At 41.1% G+C, this 15,783-nt stretch overlaps 1 protein-coding gene across 3 annotated transcripts in view; it reads left to right on the forward strand.

Moving 5' to 3' along the window:
- The window catches only part of LOC133653580 (vasopressin V2 receptor-like), a 103,793-nt gene that overhangs the window by 18,233 nt on the left and 69,777 nt on the right, over positions 1 to 15,783 (forward strand). Inside the window, exons 1-2 of one of the 3 annotated variants that reach the window (XM_062053006.1) lie at positions 11,961 to 12,278; positions 14,708 to 14,793. The gene's annotated coding sequence lies outside the window, so the exon portion shown is untranslated. Of the gene's footprint in view, positions 1 to 11,960; positions 12,279 to 14,707; positions 14,794 to 15,783 lie in introns of those variants that run through there. The other 2 variants (XM_062053007.1, XM_062053008.1) reach the window with 2 other exon arrangements.

Here is a 15,783-nt window from a genome sequence, read left to right on the forward strand (position 1 = left end):
TTTTTTTTTGTATAAGTTTAAATAGGGGTATGCCCTTTCCTTATGATTGAAAATGTTAATGTCTCTTGTTTTCATGTTGGCATTTAAGCTAGCGAGCTGGCGCCGCTCCATCAGTGAATTTATCAAAGTGCAGTAATCAATCTTGGTTTTTTGATCATTTCGATAAAATGGTAACACTAACCATCGGGAGTTTTACTGCAGTTATCATTATTACCGTTTATCGATACATCCTTATCGCCCCTGTTGTAAGACATACTAAGCAGCAAGCAGCACCAACATAAAAATCAATGTAGGGAGGAGAAAGAGAGATGAAAATATAGCCATTTATATAAGTTTTTGTCAGCTAAAGAAAAGTATACGGTATTAAAGTTCTTTATACACTCTGTGCTTGCGACAAAATGAAACTAATGAAGTAACTTGTGGTCTAATGTAGTTACTTTTGATATAACGTAATCAGTGAAGTAACTAAGGGGTAATTAGTAATTCAATGTATTTTTCAAAGTAACTGTGGCAACCCTGGTTGTCAGTTAACGATAGCAATTTAGCAAAGTTTAGCTACTAATGTTAGCTATCATTAAATGTATTTTCTATCATAACAACGTAACAGCAAATTAAAGTTAAAAAGTTAAAGTACCAGTGATTGTCACACACACCTACTCATGATAACATAAGCTGGGGGTGTTCTTGTTATGTGTTTTAACTTTAAGCAAATTGCAAACAGTCGCTTTAGTAAAACGACTGTAGTTCTTGCTAGTATATTGTATTGTTGTATTGATACAATATTTGTTATCTAGAAGTTCATTTTTTACATTCAATAGCATGTTATATGTTTAAATTGTGGTGTTTTATTGGGACCGAGAACAGAATAATTTAATGTTAATTCATTTCAATAGGGAACGTTGATTTGAGATGCAAGTATTTTGGGCTAGGCTGAGGTACCACTGTAACGTAAACCTTAAGTACTAACTCCTCACTTAGTAGACTGACGATGCCATTTTGCCTTTATCCATTGGTGCAAAGGAAATGCGAGAGGGAATCTAGGAAGATGTCTGATGGAATACATTTTGGTTGTCTAAAACAGTGTTTTTCAACCACTGTGTGCCGTGAGATGCAGTCTGGTGTGCTGTGGGAGATGATCTAATTTCACCTAATTGGGTTAAAAATATTTTTTGCAAACCAGTAATTATAGTCTGCAAATTATGTTGTTGTTGAGTGTCGTTGCTGTCTAAAGCTCAGCAGAGTAACCGTGTAATACTCTTCCATATCAGTAGGTGGCAGCCGGTAGCTAATTGCTTTGTAGATGTCGGAAACAGCGGGAGGCAGCGTGCAGATAAAAAGGTGTCTAATGCTTAAACCAAAAATAAACAAAAGTTGAGTGCCCCTAAGAAAAGGCATTGCAGCTTAGGGAAGGCTACGCAGAACTAAACTAAAACTGAACCGGCTATAAAGTAAACTAAAACAGAATGCTGGACGACAGCAAAGACTTACTGTGGAGCAAAGACGGCGTCCACAATGTACATCCGAACATGACATGACAATCAACAATGTCCCCACAAAGAAGGATACAAACAACTGAAATATTCTTGATTGCTAAAACAAAGTAGATGCGGGAAATATCACTCAAAGGAAGACATGAAACTGCTACAGGAAGATACCAAAAAAAGAGAAAAAGCCACCAAAATAGGAGCGCGAGACAAGAACTAAAACACTACACACAAGAAAACAGCAAAAAACTCCAAATAAATCAGGGTGCGATGTGACAGGTCGTGACAGTACCCCTACTTTGAGACAAGAGCTATAGTGATGCATGCTTGGTTATGGTTTAAAGTCAGATCCAACAATTGTGACGACGACTTTTTACTGTCAACTGAGTTTCATTTTTTAATGATTTCTGCTGGCGGTGTGCCTCCGGATTTTTTCAACGCAAAAAATGTGACTCGGCTCAAAAAAGGTTGAAAAAACACTGGTCTAAAAAAATGCATAGTTGTTAATCCCATCAGTTTTTTTGGGGTCACGATATTTGAACTACATAGCGTTGTGGACGGCTGCTTATTTTGGCTGCTTATTTGATCTCTCAATAAAGTTAATGTGCATCTGTGATGACAGCTGTAATGCACATATGTCACATACATACGCGCGCGCGCACACACACACACACACACACACACACACACACACACACACACACACACACACACACACACACACACACACACACACACACACACACACACACACACACACACACACACACACACACACACACACACACACACAGTAAAGCAGGCATATTATTACTGCTTTTCTTTGTGATAAAATCCGCTACTACATCAAGATGTTATCACCCCAGCATGATGAATGATATACGATATACTCGGGCTAATGATAGAGGCTTTACTTTCTCTCAACTGACTCGCAGGCTGATGATGAGGCTCTTCCCTGCTCCATTAAGTGCATATCATTAACTAATGAGGTTGCAGACATAATGCACACATTGATGGTTGTGGACAGTCAAAAGCAGACATTATCTCATTTGCAGCGTCACCCATGAAAATGCTGCACATTTTTTCCTGACCTCTGTGATATCCGGTTGTCTGTGTTGCTGCCGTTGTCACGGAGACCCTTAATCATGCAGGTGCCGCGCTCAATGTTCTAATTCCTCATTACTTGCCACTAACCTCCATGCCAGATTCGATCAAACGTTTCCCTCAAGTCTTTGAAGTTGTAGTTTTATCCAGATAGTCTCCTGGGAGCAGCATGTGTACTGGATAGAGGCTGCCAGAGAATCCACTTGATCCCACTGCTGAGCAGTGGGAATTCCATGGTCCCTCTCCAGGAGTTGCATCATACGTTGGGATGCATTTATATGTTGCTCTTTTCCACCTTTATGCTGGCCAAAGCAGTTGGTGTTCACCCATTCACACTCTCGGCAGCAATAAATGTTGAAGGTTTGGTCAAGGACATTTTCACATGGTTTATGGGGCAACCAATTAACCTGCCCCCAACTGTAGGGTTATAAGACGCACTGTGGAGTTTTGAGGAAAAAAAAGGATTTTAAGTGCGCCTTATAGTCCGGAAAATACGGTATATTACATAAAGCCTTTTATTTGCACACTATTGACTATGGATGCACCGAAAATTCGTCCGTCCAAAAAATACTTTGCTCACCGAAACCGGATGTTGTGATTAAGGCCCCGTTTACAATAAGGTTATCCAGGGTAAAACACACCTAACCTTATTCGTGTCCACACACAACAATGCCACCGTTTAAGATCCCCGCCCCCCTCCGTCCGCTGACAAACGCGACCTAGTACGCATGCGCGGAAAATGCGCACGTCATTGTCACCTCCAGTGTTGCTTTGTGTGCAAGTTCTTGAAATTGAACTTATCTGAACAATATCCAGTGTTGTGGTATGTCAATTAACTGGAATCCAGTGTGCAGTGGGGCCCTATTGTAGTGAATCACACCTGAGACATCATAAATTAATAAAATCTTTGTTAGACACGTAATCAATGTGATAAAGAACATTTTACATCAATCAAACTCAGGATCTAGATATCTGGTCAGGACACTCCTCACTCTTTTGACTTCACCTTCATTGTCCATTCCTTTTTGGTGACTTTATGTACTCTGGACTTAAACGTTGAGTCCGCGACATACAGTACCCTCCTATGCAACTGGCTGCTTGACTTCCTCACAGACAGACCCCAGTCTGTGAGAGTGGGCAACAACATCTCCAGTGCCATCTCCCTGAGCACCGGCTCCCCCCAGGGCTGCGTCCTGAGTCCGCTGCTGTTCACGTTGATGACCCATGACTGCTGCGCCAGGTCCACTACTAACCACATTGGGAAGTATGCGGACGACACAACAGTAGTGGGCCTCATCCTTGACAACAACGACATGGACTACAGGGAGGAGGTGAAACATCTGGTTGACTGGTGCAGCACCAACAACCTGGTCCTGAACGTCAACAAGACCAAGAAGATCATCGTCGACTTCAGGAAGCACCAGTCCAGCCACGCTCCACTCTTCATCAACGGCACAGCGGTGGAGATAGTAAGCAGCACCAAGTTCCTGGGGGTGAAGATAACTGACAATACGATCTGGTCCCTACACACTGGAGCTCTTGTGAAAAGAGCTCAGCAGCGCATGCACTTTTTGCGTCGGATGAAAAGAGCACAGCTCCCTCCCCCCATTCTCACCACATTCTACAGAGGCACTATAGAGAGCCTACTGACCAACAGCATCTCTGTCTGGACTGGAGCCTGCAGTGCCTCAGACTGGAAGTCTCTGCAGAGAGTGGTGAGGACGGCGAAAAAGATCATCAGGACTCCTCTTCCTCCTATCCAGGAGATTGCAAAATCCACTGCCTGACCAGTGCTCAGAAAATCTGCAGAGACTCCTCCCACCCCCACCAAGCACTGTTTTCACTGCTGGACTCTAGAAAGAGGTTCCGCAGCCTCCGTAGCAGAACCTCCAGGTTCTGTAACAGCTTATTGGCTCAGGCCGTAAGACTCTTAAACGCACTAAAATAATCCCCTCAATTCCCCCCAAACATGGATTAACTCGCTGGAATATAAAGACAATAGAACATACATCCATAAACGTGGATGCATATGCAAAAGTGCAATTTATTTATCTGTACAGTAATCTATTTATTTATATCTGCACCTTATTGCTCTTTTATCCTGCACTACCATGAGCTAATGCAACAACATTTTGTTCCTATCTGTACTGTAAAGTTCAAATTTGAATGACAATAAAAGGATGTCTAAGTCTAAGTCTATACATGGTGGACAATAACTGATATAGTCTGCTTTGCCAGTCCAAATGCATTCACTGTTTTCCGTAGTTTTCCCTCGACGGCCAGTTAATACAAAGCACACGCTACCTTTTTTGTTATCACATCCACGGGAGCCCGCATTCTCGTTGACTCTCCTTCGACAAATGGACGAAGTTTTTCGCTAAGTACAATCCCAGCTGTCCTGGACATTCGAAAGTTATCTTGCCATCTGAGAAGTGTTGTATCCGAAATAGCTGCAATCTCGCGTTTCCTTGACTTAATGTATTCATGTGTGATTTCCACAAGTGTCTGTACATGTAGAAGAAGGAGAAACACGGGCATGTCTGGATGACTCGCCTTCATATATCCAGTGGTTAGCTCCGAGTTACGAAACCGCTTTTTTATGAAGCAGGCTGTGGCGTGTTCTTTCTGACGTCACTTCCTGTGTGGGACGCGGTCTTTCTGGCGTCACATCCTCTCCGAACTCAGTTTGTAAACGATCAATGAGTCCATACAAATCTAAGTGCCGGAGATTCAAGAAATACACGGCGCACTTAGCCGTGTAAAAATTTGTCCGAGGAGGGGGACCTTAAACGCTGGTTTAGTGTGGCTGAAACGGGGCTTAGGCTAAATAATTATTTGTTTAAGGGCCATGGCCAGACATGGCCTAAGTATCCACTGCGTCTTTCCCCCGCGCACACGAATGACGTAGCTCGTCCAAAGATGACGAAAAAAGTCATATACAGGTCGCATTCAAGTCGCATTGCCGTTTAGACTGAAGTCACATTTGAACAGATGAGATTTCAACCGGATTTGGACTACCTCATGTGGCCTGAATCTGATGCGAAAAGATCCGATTGCCATCTCTGCATCTTGGGGTTCGTCACCAATACTCCCTGACAGAATACGGCAGCCGCGAACCCCGCGGAGATTTCTATGGCGGAGAGGCTTGACAGGATTCTGGCGCTGTCGGCCGAATCGAGAACTTTTGTCTCGTTTCAAGCTCCCTCCCGCCCATCCCTGTCGTATGAGGGGACGTCTTGGATCTGTCCCCTGGGGGGGGGGGGCAATGAGTAGCTGTGTAGCTGAAGAGGCACAGCTACGTTTAACCCCGGGGGGCCTGTGGATGCCGCCATCCACGCCGGGGGGCCTGTGGATGCCGCCATCAACCCCGGTGGGCCCTCCCAGGCCGGCAGACGAGCCGCCTGCTCCTCTGGCTCCGCCCAGGCCAGCAGACTGCTGCTTTATGTTAATTTAAATTATGTAAGGAAATAATTTACTGTAATTAATTAGATTTTAAAAAATAATCATTTTACCGCACTAATTGTGATATACTTGTATTTTTTATAACCAGCAAGTAAGATTGAGGTATTATTAGGAATAGTATTAATAACAACAATATTACATCATATTTTGCAGAACACCCTAAGACATTAAACAAGTTGTTTGAAAATAAAACTAAGATCTTAAAAATGTTTTACGCATTTTCTAAATTCCGTCCCCAATCAGAAGCCCACAGAGAGTGTTTTTTGGAAAAAAATAGAATTATAATCGTCAAAAAGGACAATGAGAGCCTGTGTGTGGTGTGATCCTGTCATGGACTGAAAAGCTGAAGAAAACCATAATGCTAAATCAAATGTAACCACAAAAGAAGAGAACTGCTAGCTTTCACTGATCTTGTCAGACTTTTCCCCTCTTAAACCACAATGACCTGGCAGGGTAATTGTATCAATATATCTTGTTCAGTACATCCAGGAATGTGCGGCCTTTGGGACTTTTGCCGGAATTTGCTTTTTCAGAAAGTTGGGGCAAATCTTGTGATATTTTGGTGGCTTTTTTTTTTAAGAACAATCAACCAACTTGAGCTTTTATGAATTTGCTATCAATGTTTTAAGTGTAACTTTAACCTAAAAGAAAAGCACAGGATTTCAACAGAAGTTGGAAAACAAACACTATGCCGATGTTTTACTCCTTTCATACCGCACAGACTTCAAAATAGACACTAGATGGCAGTAAAAGCACATACTCAGAGATCATTGTGAAATTACTGTTTTAATACATCCATCCATTTTCTACCGCTTGTCCCTCTCAGGGTCGCCGGGGTGCTGGAGCCTATCCAAGCTGCATTTGGGCGGAATGCGGGGTACACCCTGGACAAGTCGCCACGTCATTGCAGGGCCAACACAGATAGACAGCATTCACACTCACATTCACACACTAGGGCCAATTAACCTATCCCCAGGTGCATGTCTTTGGTGGTGGGAGGAAACCGCATAACTAATAATAGTCATCCATCCATCCATTTTCTACCGCTTATTCCTTTCGGGGTCGCGGGGGGCGATGGAGCCTATCTCAGCTACAATCGGGCGGAAGGCGGGGTACACGCTGGACAAGTCGCCACCTCATCACAGGGCCAACACAGATAATAATTTGTTATAATTAGAAAAACAAATACAATCAAAGCTCCCTATTGTCCGCTGTTTATTTTATGCTTAAAAGTGTTTGTCCATCATCAAACATTTATGTTCCAGCACATTTACCCCCCTACGGTAAGAACATTTATGAATCTATAGCCCTTATTTGAGTTGGGAAATAAAGGGACTATGAGGGATTATCATCACACTTCAACATCTTGGTCAAATGCTGCTTCTTTGCTACGTCAGCATTGGAAATTAAAATGTGTCTTAAATTGTCTTAAATTAGGGAGTACATTTTAAAATACTATATTACCCAGAAGGCTTAGCGTCATAGACATTAACTGGCAGGAGGTCTAATATCCGCAGGAGGATGACAATTGTCCCGTTTGAGCAACAAAGAGTTATTATTGTTACATGTTGTTGATCCTGCTTCGTCTACACAAGAATTAAACATAAGTTTTGATTTAAAAGTTGATGTGTTTCGAGACAAATTGTTTGTCGAAAATTGGACAAAGTTGCGAATCCTGGAGTGACTTTTTTGTGATTTAGGGATAAACACCTTCCACGCCACCCTGAGAAAACTAATGCTTAAATTGATATGTAGACTGCAGGGGTCCAAAATGATATTATTATACAGCTAACCAATCCTAGGTGTAGTTCTGTTAGGTACCAATTAGGGCTGGGCGATATATCGAATATACTCAATATATCGCGTGTTTGTCTCTGTGCGATGTAGAAAATGATTATATCGTGAGTATTCGAGTATACGTTCTCACACGGTTGCTTTTAGCTGTGGGCATTACACTTCAGGCTTTTCTCACTCTTTCCTGTCTCTCCTTCTCACAGAGACATAAAACAAGCGCACCTTCTTACATACGTCACATACTGTCGCGCTTGCAACGTCATACGCTCTCGCGGAGCAGAGAGGTACCGGCATGGGTAAAGTTAGCTGTGGCAAGTGGTGCTAGTGGAGCGGTGCGAGTGGTAATACGAGAGAGAGAAGGTGCCAATACGGTAACAAATGGAGGAAGAAGAATTAATTCCCAAGAAAAAGAGCACAAGCTCCATCGTCTGGCGGTGGTTTTCGGCTTCAAGCGGGAAGATGTTGAACAGACAACCGTAATATGTCAAGTATGCGGCAAAAGCGTTGCTACAAAAAGTAGCAGCACTACTAATTTGTAGCATCATTTGAAAAGTCACCCGCTAGAGAATGAAGAGTGTACATATACATGCACTGTATAAACACATATATACATATAATGTACATATACAAGTACATATGCACACATACACTCATGCACATAATCACGTTTCATCAAACATATATTAATGCTGTTGCCCTAGGGTAAACTGGGTATAACACATGGCACTCTGACAAAGCTTAACCTATTGTTACTATAACAATCTACAAGGTTAATGAAGGTTGCTTCTCTTTCTTCCCCCCCATTTTTCTGCATTCTTTCATATCTCAAGTTATCATTACGTATATGTATTGTTGCATTTGAACAACTGTATTGTTGATAATAAAGGTAAAGTATTGGTATTGTTCATTATCAATAGCACTATTTCTATTGGTATTTGTATTGCTCCATTTTCAGTGTAATAATGCTCATTGTCATTTCTGTATTATTTTTTATTTTCGCTAACTGCTTATTTGCTATTACTTTTACCATCATATTTGTACATGTCGTATTTGCTGATGTTGCTCTATTGATGTTGTTGTTGTGTTTGCTGTTGTTGTTTTTGTCTCTCTGTCTAATCCCCCTCTTGTCCCCACAATTCCCCCCTCTGTCTTCTTTTTTTTCTCTTTCTATCCCCTCCTGCTCCGGCCCGGCTGCACCAAATGATAATATAAATACATATAATAAAGTCAAATACAAATAAGGCAACAAGAGAAGTATCCTACACTTCTCTTTTGTAAAGTAAATCTGAACAGACGATATGGGCATCTACATCAACTATATGATTTGCCTGAGAAGCTGGACAGGACATTAAAAAAAAAATTTAAAAAAAAGAGAATGAAGAGTGCTTGAAACTCCGCATGTAAACATCTCTGGCCGGTGCCACACCCGACAAAAGGCCGAAGCAACCAGCACTGACCCAATTGAGCCTGGCGTCTTCCATTTCCACATCAACACTGTATGAAAAAAATAGTCAAAAACAGGAGATAACGTCCGCAGTAACCTACCACATAGCGAAGGACATACACTATTTGATTTCCTATTATGGAGCTCATTTTTATTTGACAGTTATTGAAATATCTTGTGTGACATCATGCACAAAAGTGCACTTTATTTGTTTTAAAATGTTGTAGTGGCGTTCTGTACAAAAAGTACACTTTAATTTAGTGTTGTTTTGATATGTCATCTTAGTGACAACATGCACGAAAGTGGACTTTATTTGTTTTAAACTATTGTAGGGGCGTTCTGTACAAAAAGTACACTTTAATTTAGTGTTGTTTTGATATGTCATCTTCGTGACACCATGCACAAAAGTGCACTCACAGCTTGTTTTAAAATGTCTGACGGTCTTGCACTTTCTGTTTTGAAATGACATGAATGTTTGTGCCACTGCTTAATAACTGTTTAATAAATACAGATTTGGTAAATTGACTTAGTTGTGGTTTCCCTCTCTGCATGAAAGTTTAAAATGAGCATATTTTAATGCAGTATGAACAAGAATGTTTTAATGTAGACACATAGAATCATCATACTGCTGTGATTATATGCATCAAGTGTTAATTCAAGGCTAAGGCAAAATATAGAGATATATACTCTATATTGCCAAAAGTATTTGGCCACCCATCCAAATGATGAAAATCAGGTGTCCTAATCACTTGGCCCGGTGTATAAAATCAAGCACTTAGGCATGGAGACTGTTTCTACAAACATTTGTGAAAGAATGGGCCGCTCTCAGTCATTTCCAGGGTGGAACTGTCATAGGATGCCACCTGTGCAACAAATCCAGTTGTGAAATTTCCTCGTTCCTAAATATTCCAAAGTCAACTTTATTATAAGAAAAGTGAAGACTTTGGGAACAACAGCAACTCAGCCACCAAGTGGTAGGCCACGTAAACTGACAGAGAGGGGTCAGTGGATGCTGAAGCGCATAGTGCAAAGACTTTCTGCACAGTCAGTTGCTACAGAGCTCCAAACTTCATGTGACCTTCCAATTAGCCCACGTACAGTACGCAGAGAGCTTCATGGAATGGGTTTCCATGGCCGAGGAGCTTCATCTAAGCCATACATCACCAAGTCCAATGCAAAGCGTGGGATGCAGTGGTGTAAAGCACGTCACCACTGGACTCTAAGCAGTGGAGACGCCTTCTCTGGAGTGATGAATCACGCTTTTCCATCTGGGAATCTGATGGACCAGTCTGGGTTTGGAGGTTGCCAGGAGAACGCTACATTTCGGACTGCATTGTGCCGAGTGTGAAATTTGTTGGAGGAGGAATTATGGTGTGGAATTGTTTTTTCAGGAGTTGGGCTTGGCCCCTTAGTTCCAGTGAAAGGAACTTTGAATGCTCCAGGATACCAAAACATGTTGGACAATTCCATGGGATGGCACTTCAAGTTCATATGTGAGTAAAGGCAGGTGGCCAAATACTTTTGGCAAGATAATGCATCTTGTATCGTGACATGGCCTAAAAATATTGAGATATTAATAAAAGGCCATATCGCCCAGCCCAAGTACCAATCGTTCTGTATATATGGAAACACTGGTATGTCTGTCTTTTATAGAATGTGTAGACGCAATTTTAAAGTATATATGTATATATATATTTTTTTATTGCTGCTTTTATTTATTTATTAGATGCCTTTTATTGAATATGCACAAGCAACTGTTTTTTAATAGTATGTGATAATGCCTTTTATACTGTATGTGATTGTATGTCTATTGACTGCTTATTGGGTGAAATGCCTGTTAAAATGATGGGTGATCCAGTCAAGAGAAACTTAAACATCACAAATGGCTAAAATATCATTACAGACGCGGTCTGATAAACACTACACAATAAACAATCATAAAAAATGTCATATGATCCAAGCGCAAATTTAGATTTAACCACACTGACTGAGTGTCTTGATCTTTTAAACAGACCTAAATTCCTCAGTCACAAGTTCTAACAGCTTCCGTTCTCACAAAATCCCCACACTTGAAGTCGACTTTGAATTTAGTCTTTGTGTCTGTCCGCCTGTCGGTGTCAAAGCCCCCTCCATCACACGCGCGTGCGTCTAAAATGTGGAGTACATACGGACTGTTTCCGTAATGACCTTCTGCACACGCCAAGGGCATGACCAGCTGACTCAGCCGAATGACAGTTTTACATTACACAGGCTTTTTAAGTGCAGGGACTTGGCCACCAGCAACAAAAGGACACGGAAGACAACAGAGTGTGCTCGGAATAAAAACAAAAGCAGCATGTATGCACAAGTCATTAATCAATTAAATGAGGGGAGTGACACCCCCTAGCAAACATTAACCTTTATGCGAGTCGGCATGCAGATAACCACAATGTTTTCCAAAGCGGACCACCTTTCTCTCTCTCACACACACACACACACACACACACACACACACACACACACACACACACACACACACACACACACACACACACACACACACACACATATATTACAGGTATGTATAATATAATCACACCCTTCCTCGACCGGCAGCACGCTCCACCCTCAGTCCCAGAGGACAGGCTTGACCCAGGAGGAGGGGATACCAGGAGGAGGGAGAGAGAGGGTCGGGAGAAAGGAGGGGGAGAAGGAGCTCAAATTCATTTGTGCATGTGCAGCTGGAGGGACAGCACATTGCAATGAAGCATTGACGCACACATGGCTACCGCCACGGATTATAAACGCTTTAGAGACAGTCAGCGGACACTTTGTCACCCCCGACGGAAAAATACATCCGTGCTTAAGTAAAGATGCGGTGAGATTTTTTTTTGTTTCATCATTTGTGATACATGTCAAAGCCGGCTGACTTTGTTATGTTGACTTGGATTTTTTTTTTTTTTTTTTTTACATTTTGCATCTTTTGACATATACTTCAAATCGGATTGTACGTAAGTGACTTTTATTCATTATCTTACTTATATGGAATTCATCTAAAAAAAACAGAAAAAAAGGAGTCAAAATGCAAAGTGGTTGCGTACTGTTACAATGTTTGTGGTTTTAATCTGGCTCATTGCTACGGTAACGTTTATTCGTACATATTAAAAAGAAGAATCGTGTGGAAGATTTTTTTCCAAAAAAGTCAGGAGACTGTCATTACTATGCAAACAATACTAGGCAAATGACGTCTCCACAAGACACGCATATGCCACTCAAACACATTATCCCATCAATATCCATAAATGCGTCGCTTATTTTGTTATCCCGATAACGTTTATTAGTACAAATTAAAAAATAAGAATCGTGTGGAAGAAGGCAGAAGACTGTCATTACTATGCAAATAATACTATGCACATGACGTCTCCACAAGACACTATGCCACTCAAACACTGCCTTCATTATCCTATCAATATCAATAAATGCGTCGCTTATTTTGTTATCTCGGTAACGTTTATTCGTACAAATGAAAAAGAAGAATCGTGTGGAAGATTTTTTTTCCAAGTGTTTATTATCATCCATCCATCCATCCATCCATCCATTTTCTATCAGTTAACCTGAATTTTTTGGGAAAATGTCTCGTACCTTTGATTGATTGATTGATTGATTGAGACTTTTATTAGCAGGTTGCACAGTGAAGTACATATTCCGTACAATTGACCACTAAATGGTAACACCCGAATAAGTTGTTCAACTTGTTTAAGTCGGGGTCCACTTAAATTGATTCATGATACAGATATATACTATCAGATATATACTATCATCATAATACAGTCATCACACAAGATAATCACATTGAATTATTTACATTATTTACAATCCGGGGTGTGGGGGGGGGGTATTAGGTTTGGTTGTTATCATAAGTCATCAACAATTGAGAACAGAGAAATGGATATTGGAACAGTGTAGGTCTGATTTGGTAGGATATGGACACAGCAAGTAAGGTTTCTCATAGTCATTCACATTGACGTCCCACTGGGGTGAGTTTTCCTTGCCCGTATGTGGGCTCTGTACCGAGGATGTCGTTGTGGCTTGTACAGCCCTTTGAGACACTTGTGATTTAGGGCTATATAAATAAACATTGACTGATTGATTGACATAGAGAGAGAGAGAGAGAGAGAGAGAGAGAGAGAGAGAGAGAGAGAGAGAGAGAGAGAGAGAGAGAGAGAGAGAGAGAGAGAGAGAGAGAGAGAGAGATCAAAAGGCATAAGAAAAAGTATCTGCATTTGATTTTTTACATTTGATTATTAACAATCGGGGAGGGTGTTAGTTTAGGGTTGTAACTGCCTGGAGGTGTACTTTTATTGCGGTTTTGAAGGAGGATAGAGATGCCCTCTCTTTTATACCTGTTGGGAGCGCATTCCGCGTGTTCTAATGAAGGAAACTTAATGGATATTTACAGTCATAACACGGTCTTTGTCCTAATTACCTGCGGCGTCATTCATGTGGATTTCCCATACCAACGGCGTATATACAGTACAAACATTCACTTCACACTTCATTAGGTACACCTGAACTAAAGAGGTCCAACACAAGTCAGGTGGATAACTAGATAAAGATACTTAGTCTGTATGCAACCTTTCTAGTATTAATATTGGGTGAGTGTTTTGTCACCCTTAGCTAAATATTGTAAATAATACATACATATTGTATCATTATATAATCTAATATATAAGGCGTTAGTGCATTTCGAAGGACAAAAATAAACACATTTTTTAAATGAATAAACTCAATTAATGAAAAACTAAGCACTGTTATCCTTGTAAAAGCAGATTTGTTTGAATAAACTTGTGATTATATATATTATTATAATATATATATATATACCTGCTCAGTGGTCTTGTGGTTAGAGTGTCCGCCCTGAGATCAGTAGGTCGTGAGTTCAAACCCCGGCCGAGTCATACCAAAGACTATAAAAATGGGTCCCGTTACCTCCCTGCTTAACACTCAGCATCAAGGGTTGGAATTGGGGGTTAAATCACCAAAAATGATTCCCGGGCGTGGCCACGGCTGCCGCTCACTGCTCCCCTCACATCACCTCCCAGGGGGTGATCAAGGGTGATGGGTCAAATGCAGATAATACTTTCACCACACCTAGTGTGTGTGTGACAATCACTGGTACTTTAACTTGAATGTACCTAATAACGTGTCCAATGAGTGCTCCACTGCTGGTCCTGATCCCCTTAAATCTGGACTGTGTCCTGCACAGACGAGTGATAATGTGTTTAATGGCAGAGCCCGCAGGTGACAACTCATGAGTCTGTCAGGGGTTTTGATTGGATTACAAAAGCTCCAGGAAAGTCTCAGGTTATTCATGTGAAGCGCCGAAGCATGCAATGTTAATGGACTGTAATAGTGACAGCTTTAATGCTTTGACTCACAGTTGCGGCTGCAAAAGACACAAGCTGGACACGCGTGAGGAAGCTAACCATGCAATGACTGCAAAGTGAGAGACAGCCCTGGATGGAGGCAAGTGTTCCCAATTTTAAAATGCAAGACATAATTGTTTTGGGGGGAAAGCTCTTTATTTCTTTCACACATAAAATCACAAAGTCTATTAGAAGCCTGCACGTGTGGTTGGAACACTTTCCAGCTGGAGTAATCACAGTTAATTCAAGAAATATCTTCCACTTGTCAGCTGGAACAACAAACAAATGTTTGGCAAAAATAATTTTTAATGACTGGGCCCAGGAAAGTTTTTATTTTATTTATTTTTTTGCTTTTGCATAAGCCACTAGGGCCCAAGAGGGCTTGTTCCATTAATCATTGAAGGTTTTTTTCCTCTTTTACCCCCTTCAAATGTTTGGTACAACCTAAAAAAAAAACACGTCCTTGCTTGTAGTCGTGATTAGGAAAGAAAAAAAAATCCTCATTAACTTGCTGAGTATCGCTTTACATACAGTATCACCTCAAGCTCATAGGGATATTTAGCTAAATTGTTTTGGGGGCCATATTTCCAGAAAGCTAAAAACCAGGAGGCTGAACTTTTCCCTGCACTATTAGTCTTGTTTTGTATATTCCAGATAACCAACATCCTCTACAGTAGACATTTGATTTTAGTCTATTTATTTTGTCAGAGTCACAGGAGCGCTCTGCTGTTTTTAAGGACCTTCCACAAAAAAGCAAGTCAAATATCATCTCTATGACAGCATTCTAGTGTTTTTAAGAATCTGCCGTGAGTGACGTAGTCTCTAAAAAAGAGAGGACCTGAAATGGAACCTTGAGGAACACCACTAGTATAACTAAAGAAGTTGAGCAAATGACTACATCTGAGGTAAACAAGCGACAGCAACACCTTAGTTACATAAATCATACATCATAACCAACTTGAGGGCCGCCAACAAATATCTGTTCCTTAGCTGTAGTCTGTATGGGCCGCAGCAGTACTCAGTTGTAATACACTTTTTCACTACTTGTGGCAATAATGACAATATCACACAAACAGAAGAAGTCTGGGGC

Source organism: Entelurus aequoreus, linkage group LG07, assembly GCF_033978785.1.
Source record: "Entelurus aequoreus isolate RoL-2023_Sb linkage group LG07, RoL_Eaeq_v1.1, whole genome shotgun sequence".
NCBI classification, from domain to species: domain Eukaryota; kingdom Metazoa; phylum Chordata; class Actinopteri; order Syngnathiformes; family Syngnathidae; genus Entelurus; species Entelurus aequoreus.